Source organism: Scyliorhinus torazame, chromosome X (assembly GCF_047496885.1).
Source record: "Scyliorhinus torazame isolate Kashiwa2021f chromosome X, sScyTor2.1, whole genome shotgun sequence".
In the NCBI taxonomy this organism is placed as follows: domain Eukaryota; kingdom Metazoa; phylum Chordata; class Chondrichthyes; order Carcharhiniformes; family Scyliorhinidae; genus Scyliorhinus; species Scyliorhinus torazame.
The window spans coordinates 10,318,244-10,336,277 of record NC_092738.1 but is presented as its reverse complement, the minus strand read 5'-3'; positions in this window follow the sequence as shown (position 1 = coordinate 10,336,277).

Genomic DNA, 18,034 nt, shown 5'->3' with positions numbered 1-18,034 from the left:
GGTCACAAAGATGATTGATGCAGGTAGGGCAGTGGATGTTGTCTTTATGGACTTCAGTAAGGCCTTTGACAAGGTCCCTCATGGTAGACTAGTACAAAAGGTGAAGTCACACGGGATCAGGGGTGAGCTGGCAAGGTGGATACAGAACTGGCTAGGTCATAGAAGGCAGAGAGTAGCAATGGAAGGATGCTTTTCTAATTGGAGGGCTGTGACCAGTGGTGTTCCGCAGGGATCTTTGCTGTTCGTAGTATATATAAATGATTTGGAGGAAAATATAACTGGTCTGAATAGTAAGTTTGCGGACGACACAAAGGTTGGAGGAATTGCGGATAACGATGAGGACTGTCAGAGGATACAGCAGGATTTAGATCGTTTGGAGACTTGGGCGGCGAGATGGCAGATGGAGTTTAATCCGGACAAATGTGAGGTAATGCATTTTGGAAGGTCTAATGCAGGTAGGGAATATACAGTGAATGGTAGAACCCTCGAGTATTGACAGTCAGAGAGATCTTGGTGTACAGGTCCACAGGTCACTGAAAGGGGCAACACAGGTGAAGAAGGTAGTCAAGAAGGCATATGGCATGCTTGCCTTCATTGGCTGGGGCATTGATTATAAAAATTGGCAAGTCATGTTGCAGCTGTATAGAACCTTAGTTAGGCCACACTTGGAGTATAGTGTTCAATTCTGGTCGCCACACTACCAGAAGGATGTGGAGGCTTTAGAGAGGGTGCAGAAGAGATTTACCAGGATGTTGCCTGGTATGGAGGGCATTAGCTATGTGGAAAGGTTCAATAAATTTGGTTTGTTCTCACTGGGACGAAGGAGGTTGAAGGGCGACCTGATAGAGGTCTACAAAATTATGAAGGGCATAGACAGGGTGGATAGTCAGAGACTTTTTCCCAGGGTAGAGGGGTCTATTACTAGGGGGCATAGGTTTAAGGTGCGAGGGGCAAGGTTTAGAGGAGATGTACGAGGCAAGTTTTTTACGCAGAGGGTAGTGGGTGCCTGGAACTCGCTGCCGGAGGAGGTGGTGGAAGCAGGGACGATAGTGACATTTAAGGGGCATCTTGACAAATACATGAATAGGATGGGAATAGAGGGATACGGACCCAGGAAGTGTAGAAGATTGTAGTTTAGTCGGGCAGCATGGTCGGCGCAGGCTTGGAGGGCCGAAGGGCCTGTTCCTGTGCTGTACTTTTCTTCTTTGTTCTTTGTTCTCTTTGTTCCTACTCCAATACATATGTCCTAAATATCCTATTTTACCTTGCACTGGGGGTCTTGTGGCACAGTAGGAGCCAGAAGCTCCGGGTTCAAGTCCCACCCCAGAACCTGATGACCAACAAAGGTCTATTCATAGTATGAAACTGTAAATCCTTCCAAACACGCCAATGGTAAGAGCGGGAGAGATTTCTGGTCAACCAGGTGATGGAAAGACATTTAGAGCCTCTACCATCACTATCCATGGCTCCAGACTGCAACATGCATGTAAAAATGTAGCTTGCCACAGCAACTCAAGCTCCTTGATTGGCTGGACGGCTGGTGTGGAGGGTTGGTGTTTAATCCCCGTTCCGGTTGAAATGGATTTGGGGCCTGCCTCCTTGCCCGACTCCATGGGGGAGATCGTGACATCACATTTGGAGCAGCCATAAAGCGGCTGCAATTGTCTAGCGGGTCTGAAGATTTGCGATGGGGGAAATCCAGTCAGGGTTCTCACTCCACATCATTATCCCAAAGCAAAAACTGGGAGAAGGTGAGCATTGGACCAAAATGAGATATATCAGAGAGTGGATGGTGGAGGCATGGAGGGTGGGAATGTGGACAGCAGTACTAAAGCTCATCGAGGTTCCATGGTAACATTAAAAACTTTTACTATTAGAATTAATAGTGCATAGTGGCACAGTGGTTAGCGCTGCTGCCTCACGGCGCCGAGGTCCCAGGTTCGATCCCGGCTCTGGGTCACTGTCCGTGTGGAGTTTGCACATTCTCCCCGTGTTTGCGTGGGTTTCGTCCCCACAACCCAAAGATGTGCAGGGTAGGTGGATTGGCCATGCTAAATTGCCCCTTAATTGGGAAAAATTAATTGGGTGCTCTAAATTTTTTAAAAAACTATTAGAATTATGTCTTTTGAGGGGAATTCCGCTATCTCAGTGTAATACCACAAAGCAGTCACTGATATGTATTTGACCGTTTATTGACACAATTTTACGTGTCTACGAGAAAACAAATCGTTTTGTCAACGTTCAGGGAAATTCCATTTGTGGTCATAAATTATGTACACAAGTGTCCAATTAATACAGTATCAAGAATTTCCTCATATCATGCTTTATTCTTGCTATTTAATGTCTTATTACTGCGAATAGCTGTCACCAGTGTCGTTATCGTACAGCTTCCTGTCACATGACACACATCTTGGTCAAGCTTTGCGAGGAGCCTTGAAAAATTCAAAGTCAAGTTAAAGAGATTCCTTCATCGTTGCTTTTCTCTTCTCCAGCTCCTCCCCCCCGTTCCTCTTTCCTTCATGAGATGTGGACATCACTGACAAGGCCAGCATTTATTACCCCTCCTGAGTTGCTCAGCCATCTTCAAGAGTCAGCCTGCATCGCTGTGCGGTCGGGAGTCACATGTAGGCCAGACCAGGTAAGGACAACAGATTTCTTAAAGGGACATTCGTGAACTGCATCAGTTTTTACAATAATTGATGGTCATGGTTAGTGAGACTAACTTTGTATTCCAGATTTATCAATTTAATTTAAATTCCACCAGCTGCTGTGTGGGATTTGAATCCATGTCCCCAGAACATTAGACTGGGCCTCTGGAGCATTAGTCCAGTGATTTTACCACTTTTGATAAATTTAGGGCGGCATGGTAGCACAGTGGTTAGCACTGTTGCTTCACAGCTCCAGGGTCCCGGGTTCGATTCCCGGCTTGAGTCACTGTCTGTGCGGAGTCTGCACGTTCTCCCCGTGTCTGCGTGGGTTTCCTCCGGGTGCTCCGGTTTCCCCCCACAGGTCCAGAAAGACGTGCTGTTAGGTGAATTGGACATTCTGAATTCCCCCTCGGTGTACCCGAACAGGCGCCGGAATGTGGCGACTAGGGGCTTTTCACAGTACCTTCATTGCAGTGTTAATGTGAGCCTACTTGTGACAATAATAAAGATTATTATCACACCCAGTTCTTTTTTCCAATTAAGGGGCAATTTAGCGTGGCCAATCCACCTACCCTGCACATCATTGGGGAGAATGTGCAATCTCCACACGGACAGTGACCCAGGGGTGGGATCGAACCTGGGTCCTCGGTGCCGTGAGGCAGCGGTGCTAACCACTGTGCCACCGTGCCGCCCCAGGAAGGTGCTAAATTATATTGGGATATGAAATTCCATGGACATTGGGAGTACCTTTGATACCTCATTAAAGAGCCAATTATTTTTGTAAAAGCTTCACTCGTGTGCACAAACAGTTAGAGAGAAGAATGAGAGGCGAACTTAGAATCATAGAAGTTTACAGCATGGAAACAGGCCCTTCGGCCCAACCAGTCCATGCCGCCCAGTTTTTTACCATTAAGCTAGTCCCAGTTGCCCGCACTTGGCCCATAACCCTCTATACCCATCTTACCCATGTAACTATCTAAATGCTTTTTAAAAGACACAATTGTACCCGCCTCTACTACTACCTCTGGCAGCCCATTCCAGACACTCACTACCCTCTGAGTGAAGAAATTGCCCCTCTGGGCCCTTCTGAATCTCTCCCCTCTCACCTTAAACCTATGCCCTCTAGTTTTAGACTCCCCTACCTTTGGGAAAAGATGTTGACTATCTACCTTATCTATGCCCCTCATTATTTTATAGACCTCTATAAGATCACCCCTAAGCCTCCTACGCTCCAGGGAAAAAAGTCCCAGTCTATCCAGCCTCTCCTTATAACTCGAACCATCAAGTCCCGGTAACATCCTAGTAAATCTTTTCTGCACTCTTTCTAGTTTAATAATATCCTTTCTATAATAGGGTGACCAGAACTGCACACAGTATTCCAAGTGTGGCCGTACCAATGTCCTGTACAACTTCAACAAGACGTCCCAACTCCTGTATTCAATGTTCTGACCAATGAAACCAAGCATGTCGAATGCCTTCTTCACCACCCTGTCCACCTGCGACTCCACCTTCAAGGAGCTATGAACCTGTACTCCTAGATCTCTTTGTTCTATAACTCTCCCCAACGCCATACCATTAACTGAGTAGGTCCTGGCCTGATTCGATCTGCCAAAATGCATCACCTCACATTTATCTAAATTAAACTCCATCTGCCATTCGTCAGCCCACTGGCCTAATTGATCAAGATCCCGTTGCAATCCTAGATAACCTTCTTCACTATCCACTGTGCCACCAATCTTGGTGTCATCTGCAAACTTACTAACCATGCCTCCTAAATTCTCATCCAAATCATTAATATAAATCACAAATAACAGTGGACCCAGCACCGATCCCTGAGGCACACCACTGGTCACAGGCCTCCAGTTTGAAAAACAACCCTCTACAACCACCCTCTGTCTTCTGTCGTCCAGCCAATTTTGAATCCAATTGGCAACCTCACCCTGGATCCCGTGAGCTTTAACCTTCTGCAACAACCTACCATGCGGTGCCTTGTCAAAGGCTTTGCTAAAGTCCATGTAGACAAGGTCTACTGCACTGCCCTCATCTACCTTCTTGGTCACCCCCTCAAAAAACTCAATCAAATTTGTGAGACATGATTTTCCACGCACAAAGCCATGCTGACTGCATGAACTTGTCAAAATTCCTCACGGATTTGACATGGTGGTGGGAACCAAGAGGCCACTTATCTTGCTGGAGAATCGAGAACTAGGGTACACAATCTCCGAATAAGGGATTGATTAATTAGGTCTGAGCTGAGGAGAATTTCCGTCACACAGTCATGTTTATGAATATTTAGCCAGTGAATATATTCAAGACAGGGGTTGGCGGACAAGGGAATCAAAGGAGGTGGGGATTGGGTGCACACGAGCAGCTGAGATAGAAGATGAGCTATAAATGGCGGAGAAGGCTCGAGGGGCCGAGTGGCCTACTTCTGTGCTTATTTCTTATGCTTTATGAATCCTGGATGAATGTGCTGTTCTTTCTGCCCCACAATGCACAGTTAATCAGACTGGATACTGAACCGAAGGGGTCTTTGTGGAAAGCAACAGCTCAGTATGTTGGTTGCTCTGCAGTATTCTGAAGGAGGACCATCACCCTCAGATTTTCGTTGTTATGGAAACGCATCACCGAATGACAGCATTCACAGTGCTGTTATCACACCCATTAGGTGTTGTAGCTATCATCTGTGCAGCAAATCCTCCTGAGCAGAGAGTTAGCAAGTTTGAAGGTGATACAATAATTGCACTAATAATTGAAAGGCTTGAATTTATGTCATGTTTTCCATGGCCACTGGATGACCCAAAGCACTTGACAGCCAATGAAACCTTTTGGACTTGCAGCCATTGTGGCAATTACGTCAGGCACAGCAAGATCCCACATAGAGCACTGCGATAATGAGCTGATCATCTGTTTCAGTGATAAAAACAGGAAAATGCTCGATAAACACAGCAGGTCTGGCAGCATCTGTGGAGAGGGAAACAGAGTCAACGTTTCGAGTCCGTTTGATTCTTAGAACCATAGAATTTCTACAGTGGAGAAGGAGGCCATTTGACCCATCGAGTCTGCACCGACCCTCTGAAAGAGCACCAAACCTAGGCCCACACCCCTGCCTTATCCCTGTAACCCGACCTAACCCGCGGATCTTTGGACACTGAGGGGCAATTTTAACATGGCCAATCCACCTAACCTGCACATCTTTGGACACTAAGGGACAATTTAGCATGGCCAATCCATCTAACCTGCGCATCTTTGGACACTAAGGGACAATTTAACATGGCCAATCCACCTAACCTGCACATCTTTGGACACTAAGGGACAATTTCTCATGGCCAATTCACCTAACCTGCCCATCTTTGGACACTAAGGGACAATTTAGCATGGCCAATCCACCTAACCTGTACATCTTTGGACACTGTGGGACAATTTAGCAGGGCCAATTCACCTAACCTGCCCATCTTTGGACACTAAGGGACAATTTAACATGGCCAATCCGCCTAACCTGTACATCTTTGGACACTAAGGGACAATTTAACATGGCCAATCCACCTAACCTGCACATCTTTGGACACTAAGGGACAATTTAACATGGCCAATCCGCCATCCTGTACATCTTTGGACACTAAGGGACAATTTAGCATGGCCAATCCACCTAACCTGCACATCTTTGGACACGAAGGGAGAATTTCTCATGGCCAATTCACCTAACCTGCCCATCTTTGGACACTAAGGGACAATTTAACATAGCCAATCCACCTAACCTGCACATCTTTGGACACTAAGGGACAATTTAACATGGCCAATCCACCTAACCTGCACATCTTTGGACACTAAGGGACAATTTAACATGGCCAATCCACCTAACCTGCACATCTTTGGACACTAAGGGACAATTTAACATGGCCAATCCGCCTAACCTGCACATCTTTGGGCACTAAGGGACAATTTCTCATGGCCAATTCACCTAACCTGCCCATCTTTGGACACTAAGGGACAATTTAGCATGGCCAATCCACCTAACCTGTACATCTTTGGACACTGTGGGACAATTTAGCAGGGCCAATTCACCTAACCTGCCCATCTTTGGACACTAAGGGACAATTTAACATGGCCAATCCGCCTAACCTGTACATCTTTGGACACTAAGGGACAATTTAACATGGCCAATCCACCTAACCTGCACATCTTTGGACACTAAGGGACAATTTAACATGGCCAATCCGCCTAACCTGTACATCTTTGGACACTAAGGGACAATTTAGCATGGCCAATCCACCTAACCTGCACATCTTTGGACACTAAGGGACAATTTCTCATGGCCAATTCACCTAACCTGCCCATCTTTGGACACTAAGGGACAATTTAACATGGCCAATCCACCTAACCTACACATCTTTGGACACTAAGAGACAATTTAACATGGCCAATCCACCTAACCTGCACATCTTTGGACACTAAGGGACAATTTAACATGGCCAATCCACCTAACCTGCACATCTTTGGACACTGAGGGACAATTTAACACGGCCAATCCGCCTAAGCTGTACATCTTTGGGCACTAAGAGACAATTTAACATGGCCAATCCATCTAACCTGTACATCTTTGGGCACTAAGGGACAATTTAACACGGCCAATCCGCCTAACCTGCACATCTTTGGACACTAAGGGACAATTTAACATGGCCAATCCGCCTAACCTGTACATCTTTGGGCACTAAGGGACAATTTAACATGGTCAATCCACCTAACCTGTACATCTTTGGTCACTAAGGGACAATTTAACATGGTCAATCCACCTAACCTGCACATCTTTGGACACTAAGGGACAATTTAACATGGTCAATCCACCTAACCTGCACATCTTTGGACACTAAGGGACAATTTAGCACGGCCAATCCACCCAACCTGCACATCTTTGGACACTAAGGGACAATTTAACACGGCCAATCCACCCAACCTGCACATCTTTGGACACTAAGGGACAATTTAACATGGCCAATCCGCCTAACCTGTACATCTTTGGTCACTAAGGGACAATTTAACATGGCTAATCCACCTAACCTGCACATCTTTGGACACTAAGGGACAATTTAGCATGGCCAATCCACCTAACCTGTACATCTTTGGACACTAAGGGACAATTTAACATGGCCAATCCACCCAACCTGCACATCTTTGGACACTAAGGGACAATTTAACATGGCCAATCCATCTAACCTGTACATCTTTGGTCACTCAGGGACAATTTAACATGGCCAATCCACCTAACCTGCACATCTTTGGACACTAAGGGACAATTTAACACGGCCAATCCGCCGAACCTGCACATCTTTGGACACTAAGGGACAATTTAACATGGTCAATCCACCTAACCTGCACATCTTTGGACACTAAGGGACAATTTAGCACGGCCAATCCACCCAACCTGCACATCTTTGGACACTAAGGGACAATTTAACACGGCCAATCCACCCAACCTGCACATCTTTGGACACTAAGGGACAATTTAACATGGCCAATCCGCCTAACCTGTACATCTTTGGTCATTAAGGGACAATTTAACATGGCTAATCCACCTAACCTGCACATCTTTGGACACTAAGGGACAATTTAGCATGGCCAATCCACCTAACCTGTACATCTTTGGACACTAAGGGACAATTTAACATGGCCAATCCACCCAACCTGCACATCTTTGGACACTAAGGGACAATTTAACATGGCCAATCCATCTAACCTGTACATCTTTGGTCACTCAGGGACAATTTAACATGGCCAATCCACCTAACCTGCACATCTTTGGACACTAAGGGACAATTTAACACGGCCAATCCGCCTAACCTGCACATCTTTGGACACTAAGGGACAATTTAGCATGGCCAATCCACCTAACCTGCCCATCTTTGGACACTAAGGGACAATTTAACATGGCCAATCCGCCTAACCTGTACATCTTTGGACACTAAGGGACAATTTAGCATGGCCAATCCACCTAACCTGCACATCTTTGGACACTAAGGGACAATTTAGCATGGCCAATCCACCTAACCTGTACATCTTTGGACACTGTGGGACAATTTAGCATGGCCAATTCACCTAACCTGCCCATCTTTGGACACTAAGGGACAATTTAACATGGCCAATCCGCCTAACCTGTACATCTTTGGACTGTGAGAGGAAACCGGAGCACCCGGAGGAAACCCACGCAGACACGGGGAGAACGTGCAGACTCCGCACAGTCACCCAAGGCTGGAATCAAACCCAGGTCCCTGGCGCTGTAAGGCAGCAATGCTAAAGTCTGTGCCACCGTGCCACTCCTACAGAACTGAAGAGAGGGAGAAATGTATCGGAGATTTAGCAGTTTGGATCAGAAATTGGCTAGCTGGAAGAAGACAAAGGGTGGTGGTTGATGGGAAGTGTTCAGACTGGAGTCCAGTTACTAGTGGTGTACCACAAGGATCTGTTTTGGGGCCACTGCTGTTTGTCATTTTTATAAATAACCTGGAGGAGGGCGTAGAAGGATGGGTGAGTAAATTTGCAGATGATACTAAAGTCAGTGGAGTTGTGGACAGTGCGGAAGGATGTTACAAGTTACAGAGGGACATAGATAAGCTGCAGCGCTGGGCTGAGAGGTGGCAAATGGAGTTTAATGCAGAAAAGTGTGAGGTGATTCATTTTGGAAGGAATAACAGGAAGACAGAGTATTGGGCTAATGGTAAGATTCTTGGCAGTGTGGATGAGCAGAGAGATCTCGGTGTCCATGTACATAGATCCCTGAAAGTTGCCACCCAGGTTGAGAGGGTTGTTAAGTAGGCGTACGGTGTGCTAGCTTTTATTGGTAGAGGGATTGAGCTTCGGAGCCATGAGGTCATGTTGCAGCTGTACAAAACTCTGGTGCGGCCACATTTGGAGTATTGCGTGCAATTCTGGTCACCGCATTATAGGAAGGATGTGGAAGCATTGGAAAGGGTGCAGAGGAGATTTACCAGAATGTTGCCTGGTATGGAGGGAAGATCTTATGAGGAAAAGCTGAGGGACTTGAGGCTGTTTTCGTTAGAGAGAAGAAGGTTAAGAGGTGACTTAATTGAGGCATACAAGATGATCAGAGGATTGGATAGGGTGGACAGTGAGAGCCAATTTTCCTCGGAAGGTGATGTCTAGCACGAGGGGACATTGCTTTAAATTGAGGGGAGATAGATATAGGACAGATGTCAGAGGTAGGTTCTTTACTCAGAGAGTAGTAAGGGCATGGAATGCCCTGCCTGCAACAGTAGTGGGCTCACCAACACTAAGGACATTCAAATGGTCATTGGATAGACATATGGACGATAAGGGAATAGTGTAGATGGGCTTTAGAGTGGTTTCACAGGTCGGTGCAACATCGAGGGCCGAAGGGCCTGTACTGCGCTGTGATGCTATCTGTTCTCTGTTCTATTTTATACTGTTTAAGAGGGGGTAGAGCAGCTGGACAGGATAGTACAGGGTTGGGTGGGAGAAAGGAGAGCTGGTAAAAGATGTTTAGGGCTCAAAACCAACAGAGTGTTAATGGCAATGTTTTACAAAATGTTTTTATTGGTTTTACAATTCTTTACAGTGACATTTGTTATGGAGAACACAATAACAAAAAAAAAGAAGAAAGAAAAACGGGAATCTACAAAATGGGTGTACAAATGGAAATATTGAGGGACAGACAAACCAGGCTGGCACTGCCAGGGTACCAAGGTGGCACCAGCAGTGCCAGAGTGCCAGCCTGCCCAAAGGGCATGCAGCTGGTGGTCTCCAATCCCCTTGGAGACCTCCATGATCACCATTGCGTCTGGTCCGGTATGTGGGGACTAGTACTAAACGGCGCTCACCCGAGGTCCCCGAGGCAAAAGGATTGAATCCCAAAGCCTCAGGTACCTCGGCAATCTGCACATTAGAGTCAGGCTTACTGCCTCGCTCAAATATGCAGATTTGCCAAAAACTGATCCCGCCCATTGTGGTCGAGATTCCCCTTGCAACATCTCATGAGATTGCCTTGAATCTCGCGAGGCGGTGTGAGCTGGGTAGATCCTGGGAGCAGGGTCTCCCGGCTTTCATTGGCCATGCTGCGCTGCAGCGAGCTGCTATTCCGGCGCAGCGTGGCCGGAAGATCGTGCCCACAGTCTCTCAGTCACATTCACACACACACACACGCAGTCGCACACACACACATTCACACACACACACACGCAGTCGCACACACACACATTCACACACACACAAACCCAGTCGCACACACACACATTCACACACACGCAGTCGCACACACACACATTCACACACACGCAGTCGCACACACACACATTCACACACACACACACGCAGTCGCACACACACACATTCACACACACACACACGCAGCCGCACGCACACACATTCACACACACACACACGCAGTCGCATACACACACATTCACACACACGCAGTCGCACACACACACATTCACACACACACAAACCCAGTCGCACACACACACATTCACACACACACACATGCAGTCGCATACACACACATTCACACACACGCAGTCGCACACACACACATTCACACACACACACACGCAGTCGCACACACACACATTCACACACACACAAACCCAGTCGCACACACACACATTCACACACACACACACGCAGTCGCATACACACACATTCACACACACGCAGTCGCACACACACACATTCACACACACACACACGCAGTCGCACACACACACATTCACACACACACACACGCAGTCGCACACACACACATTCACACACACACACACGCAGTCGCACACACACACATTCACACTCACACACACGCAGTCGCACACACACACATTCACACACACACACACGCAGCCGCACGCACACACATTCACACACACACACACGCAGTCGCACACACACACACATTCACACACGCAGTCGCACACACACACATTCACACACACACAAACACAGTCGCACACACACACATTCACACACACGCAGTCGCACACACACACACGCAGTCGCACACACACACATTCACACACACACACATGCAGTCGCACGCACACACATTCACACACACACACGCAGTCGCACACACACATTCACACACGCAGTCGCACACACACACATTCACACACACACACGCAGTCGCACACACACACATTCACACACACACACGCAGTCGCACACACACACATCCACACACATTCACACACGCAGTCGCACACACACACATTCACACACACACACACGCAGTCGCACACACACACATTCACACACACACACACGCAGTCGCACACACACACATTCACACACACACACACGCAGTCGCACACACACACATCCACACACACACACACACGCAGTCGCACACACACACACATTCACACACGCAGTCGCACACACACACATTCACACCCACACACACGCAGTCGCACACACACACATTCACACCCACACACACGCAGTCGCACACACACACATTCACACACACACAAACACAGTCGCACACACACACATTCACACACACATGCAGTCGCACACACACACATTCACACACACACGCAGTCGCACACACACATTCACACACACGCAGTCGCACACACACACATTCACACACACACAAACACAGTCGCACACACACACATTCACACACACACACAAACACAGTCGCACACACACACATTCACACACACACAAACACAGTCGCACACACACACATTCACACACACGCAGTCGCGCACACACACATTCACACACACACACACGCAGTCGCACACACACATTCACACACACACAAACACAGTCGCACACACACACATTCACACACACACGCAGTCGCACACACACACATTCACACACACACGCAGTCGCACACACACACATTCACACACACGCAGTCGCACACACACACATTCACACACGCAGTCGCACACACACACACACGCAGTCGCACACACACACATTCACACACACACGCAGTCGCACACTCACACATTCACACACACACGCAGTCGCACACACACGCAGTCGCACACACACACACGCAGTCGCACACACACACATACACACACACGCAGTCGCACACACACACATTCACACACACGCAGTCGCACACACACGCACTCGCACGCACACACACGCAGTCGCACACACACACATTCACACACACACACGCAGTCGCACACACACACACGCAGTCGCACACACACACATTCACACACACACAAACGCAGTCGCACACACACACATTCACACACACACGCAGTCGCACACACACACATTCACACACACACAAACGCAGTTGCACACACACACATTCACACACGCAGTCGCACACACACACACACGCAGTCGCACGCACACACACATTCACACACACACGCAGTCGCACACACACACATTCACATACACACAAACGCAGTCGCACACACACACATTCACACACACACGCAGTCACACACACATTCACACACACACACAAACGCAGTCACACACAAACGCAGTCGCACACAAACGCAGTCGCACACACACAAACGCAGTCGCGCACACACATTCACACACACACACAAACGCAGTCGCGCACACACACATTCACACACACACGCAGTCGCACACACACACACGCAGTCACGCACACAGTCGCACACACACACATTCACACACACACACATTCACACACACACAAACGCAGTCGCACACACACACATTCACACACACACACACGCAGTCGCACACACTCACACACATTCACACACACAAACGCAGTCACACACAAACGCAGTGGCACACACACAAACGCAGTCGCGCACACACACACATTCACACACACACAAACGCAGTTGCACACACACACATTCACACACACACACACACACAGTCGCACACACACACACACCCGCAGTCGCACACACACATTCACACACACACGCAGTCGCACACACACACATTCACACACACGCAGTCACACACACATTCACACAAACGCAGTCACACACAAACGCAGTCGCACACACACAAACGCAGTCGCGCACACACACACATTCACACACACACACAAACGCAGTCGGGCACACACACATTCACACACACACGCAGTCGTACACACACACACATTCTCACACACACAAACGCAGTCGCACACTCACACACATTCACACACACACAAATGCAGTTGCACACACACACATTCACACACACGCAGTCGCACACACACACACACACGCAGTCGCACACACAAACGCAGTCACACACAAACGCAGTCGCACACACACACACATTCACACACACACAAACGCAGTCGCACACACACACATTCACACACACACAAACGCAGTCGGGCACACACATATTCACACACACACGCAGTCGTACACACACACACATTCACACACACACAAACGCAGTCGCATACTCACACACATTCACACACACACAAACGCAGTCGCACACACACACACAAGCAGTCGCACACACACACACAAACGCAGTCACACACAAACGCAGTCGCACACACACACACATTCACACACACACAAACGCAGTCGCACACACACACACCCACACGAATATTGGGCGTCAATCTCCGACCCCCCGCCGGGTCGGAGAATCGCCGGGGGCTGGCGTGAATCCCGCCCCCGCCGGTTGCCGAAGTCTCCGGTACCGGATATTCGGCGGGGGCGGGAATCGGGCCGCGCCGGTTGGCGGGCCCCCCCGCTCGATTCTCCGGCCCGGATGGGCCGAAGTCCCGCCGCTAAAATGCCTGTCCCGCCGGCGTAAATTAAACCACCTACCTTACCGGCGGGACAAGGCGGTGCGGGCGGGCTCCGGGGTCCTGGGGGGAGGGGGGTTGCGGGGCGATCTGGCCCCGGGGGGTGCCCCCACGGTGGCCTGGCCCGCGATCGGGGCCCACCGATCCGCGGGCGGGCCTGTGCCGTGGGGGCACTCTTTCCCTTCCGCCTCCACCACGGTCTCCACCATGGCGGAGGCGGAAGAGACTCCCTCCACTGCGCATGCGCGGGGATGCCGTCAGCGGCCACTGACGTTCCCGCGCATGCGCCGCCCCGACATGTCATTTCAGCGCCAGCTGGCGGGGCACCAAAGGCCTTTTCCGCCAGCTGGCGGGGCGGAAATCCCTCCGGCGCCGGCCTTGCCCCTCAATGTTGGGGCTCGGCCCCCAAAGATGCGGAGCATTCCGCACCTTTGGGGCGGCGCGATGCCCGTCTGATTGGCGCCGTTTTGGGCGCCGGTCGGCGGACATCGCGCCGTTTGGGGAGAATTTCGCCCATGGATTAGAAAGCCTCAGCTGAATGCTCCCAAGTAGAAACTGCCTGTGTGATTTTGTGAAATGTGCATTTCCCATGTCTATCACTCACTTGGAGTTCTGTGAAACATGAGATTACAAATGTTCAACCACAACACTATAGTCGGTCTAAAATCATGGAAATGTATTTCCACCTCAGCAACATTATCCTGTCCGATTATCTCCCTTCCTCCCACCTTATCTGAAATCTGTGGCGGGAGCTTTCTGTTTCTACAACAAAGTGCAAACTCAGGCGGGAGGACAGTGCTCTTCCCCTGTCTCCACTGCTGGCTCCCCCCCTTAGAGTCACGGAGACCCGCCCCCCAGGGAGCCCACACCGCCCCCCCCTCCCCGGTGATTCTCGGACTACGATTAGATAGATCAGAATGGAAGCAGGTGGGAGCCGTCCCCACCCAGCTGGACGAAAGTGGAGAGGCTGTTGGAGGAGGATGGGGTGGTCAGCCTGTGTCAAAGGCTGCGGACAGGGAGAGAAGGACCAAAATTGAAAAATAATATTTGAATGATTTGTCATATGATTTATGATGGGTGCTCCATCTTAAGGGAGCCTCTGTTTACCAAAGAACCGTTACCTTGATGGGGACTTTTTGAATTTTTGTTTACCTCAGTGGCTTTCTGTGCTGAGGATTTCCCCCGGATTTCTGGATGGCTTTTGTGACCAAACCTGCCAGGAATGTTGACGTTAATTAAAAAAAGGAATCACGAGGCCTCCAACTGTAAAGTTGGCATGTTAATGTAAAATTCGGGATTGGCATAACGTTTACCTTAAATGCAATGTGACATCGTTGAACTGCTGCAAAATCATAAAATGCCAGGGCAGTCAGCTGGCACCAGTGCCCACAGCCGCCATTGTCTACCAACCAGGTTCTGGGCAATTGCCGCTGTGGGTTGTGCGTTAACACAGAGGGCATTGAAGAGGAAGGCCATCTGCTGCCAGGATATGAGCAGCCGTGCTGGCAGCTAGGGACATCACTGCCAGATGCTGTCGAGGTTAACTTGACCGTGTCTCCGCCTCTGTCTCCTGACTGACTAGCGTAGGGTCTGTGGGCTCGGTACATCACCTGGGCACGCAGGTTACTGATGGATTATCCAGAGCACCTAGCGACTTGCATCCGTTTGCACACTGGATAGAAATGACACCTGACATGATCTGACTGCCCAATGTTACTGACCTGCTGTGGCGTAGAGGAAGAGGATGGCATCAATGATCAAGTTGGCATCAGCTGCCTTGATGTTCTCCAGGCGCCAACACTTGTCCTTTTCCACCTGTAGCTCAATTGATGCCCTCTTCTCCAGCTTATTAATGCATCCTGCTGTGCTTGCAAACATACTTCATGGTGTGAAGAAATGAATATCGCTCTCAGTAATTTCGATTTGGATTTGTGTGTGTTGGGCATAAGGTTTAAGGTTGAAGTTTTTGTTTCGTTGAAAAGTTGCCTGTACGTTTGTGGGTTTGTTTCGATGCCTGCATTGTAATGACCTTCATCCAAAACAAATGACAAAGTATCATTTTCGTGAGGAAATCGGAAGTATTCCCATGGGCACGATCCAGATCGCAATTTCCAGGCACTTAGAAAATTCCTTCTCCCCCACGTGAAAAACGCCGTGCCGAAGGCACAAAGCATCTGATTCACCCGCCCCGGGGGTCAACTGAGCATTTCAATGGCTCCACAGCATTTTGTGTCATTGGAGTCAGGAGGGTGGCAGTGAGTAAACCAAGTCCTCGATTCACGGAGGGGCCCCTCACCCGTATGCTGGATGCCGTGAGGAGAGGCGGACAGCAATATACCCTCGGGCTGGCAGGAGACCCTCCAGCAAGGTGACGAATCCCGCCTGGGAGACGGTCACAGCACTGGCCAGTGCCAGCACCCTGACCTAGACGATGGGTGTGCAGTGCGGCAAGAAGGTGAATGACCTACCCCGATCAGCCAGGGTAAGAGTTCCCGGCCTCCTCTCCGTCCTTCCCTCACCCCGTCACCTCAACCACACGTGCTGCCACCTTGCAGGTTCTCCAGCACACAACCTCCCAGAAGCATCCTCACACCCTCCAGGCACTCCTCATCAGAACCCCTCCCTCCTGAGGCGCTCCCGTGACTGCGTATGTTTCCTCCGGGTGCTCCGGTTTCCTCCCACAGTCCAAAGATGTGCAGATTAGGTGGATTGTCCATGTTCAATGGCCCTTAATTGTCCAAAAAGGTCAGGTGGGGGTGTGGGCCTAAGTATGGCAGACTTGATGGGCAGAATGGTTGCCTTCTACATTGCAGGTATTCTATGATGCCAGACATCATTGACCTCTGACCCGCCAGGCATCCAGCTCACATCATCCCCATTTGTGTTCCTGCAGGAGAAGCTCACCCTAACCACCATGAGCGAGAGAAGACGGGCAGTGGGATGCCCGAGCTGAGGATTCTGAGGCCGTACGGAGAGAGAGCCATGGAGCTCACAGAGGAGGAGCCGGAGTGGGGCTGTGCTGAGAGAGAGGTGGGCCTGTGCTGAGAGAGAGGTGGGCCTGTGCTGAGAGAGAGGTGGGCCTGTGCTCAGAGAGAGGTGGGCCTGTGCTCAGAGAGAGGTGGGCCTGTGCTGAGAGAGAGGTGGGCCTGTGCTGAGAGAGAGGTGGGCCTGTGCTGAGAGAGAGGTGGGCCTGTGCTCAGAGAGAGGTGGGCCTGTGCTCAGAGAGAGGTGGGCCTGTGCTCAGAGAGAGGTGGGCCTGTGCTCAGAGAGAGGTGGGCCTGTGCTGAGAGAGAGGTGGGTCTGTGCTCAGAGAGAGGTGGGCCTGTGCTCAGAGAGAGGTGGGCCTGTGCTCAGAGAGAGGTGGGCCTGTGCTGAGAGAGAGGTGGGCCTGTGCTGAGAGAGAGGTGGGCCTGTGCTGACAGAAAGGTGGGCCTGTGCTGAGAGAGAGGTGGGCCTGAGCTGAGAGAAAGGTGGGCCTGTGCTCAGAGAGAGGTGGGCCTGTGCTCAGAGAGAGGTGGGCCTGTGCTGAGAGAGAGCTGGGCCTGTGCTGAGAGAGAGGTGGGCCTGTGCTGAGAGAGAGGTGGGCCTGTGCTGAGAGAAAGGTGGGCCTGTG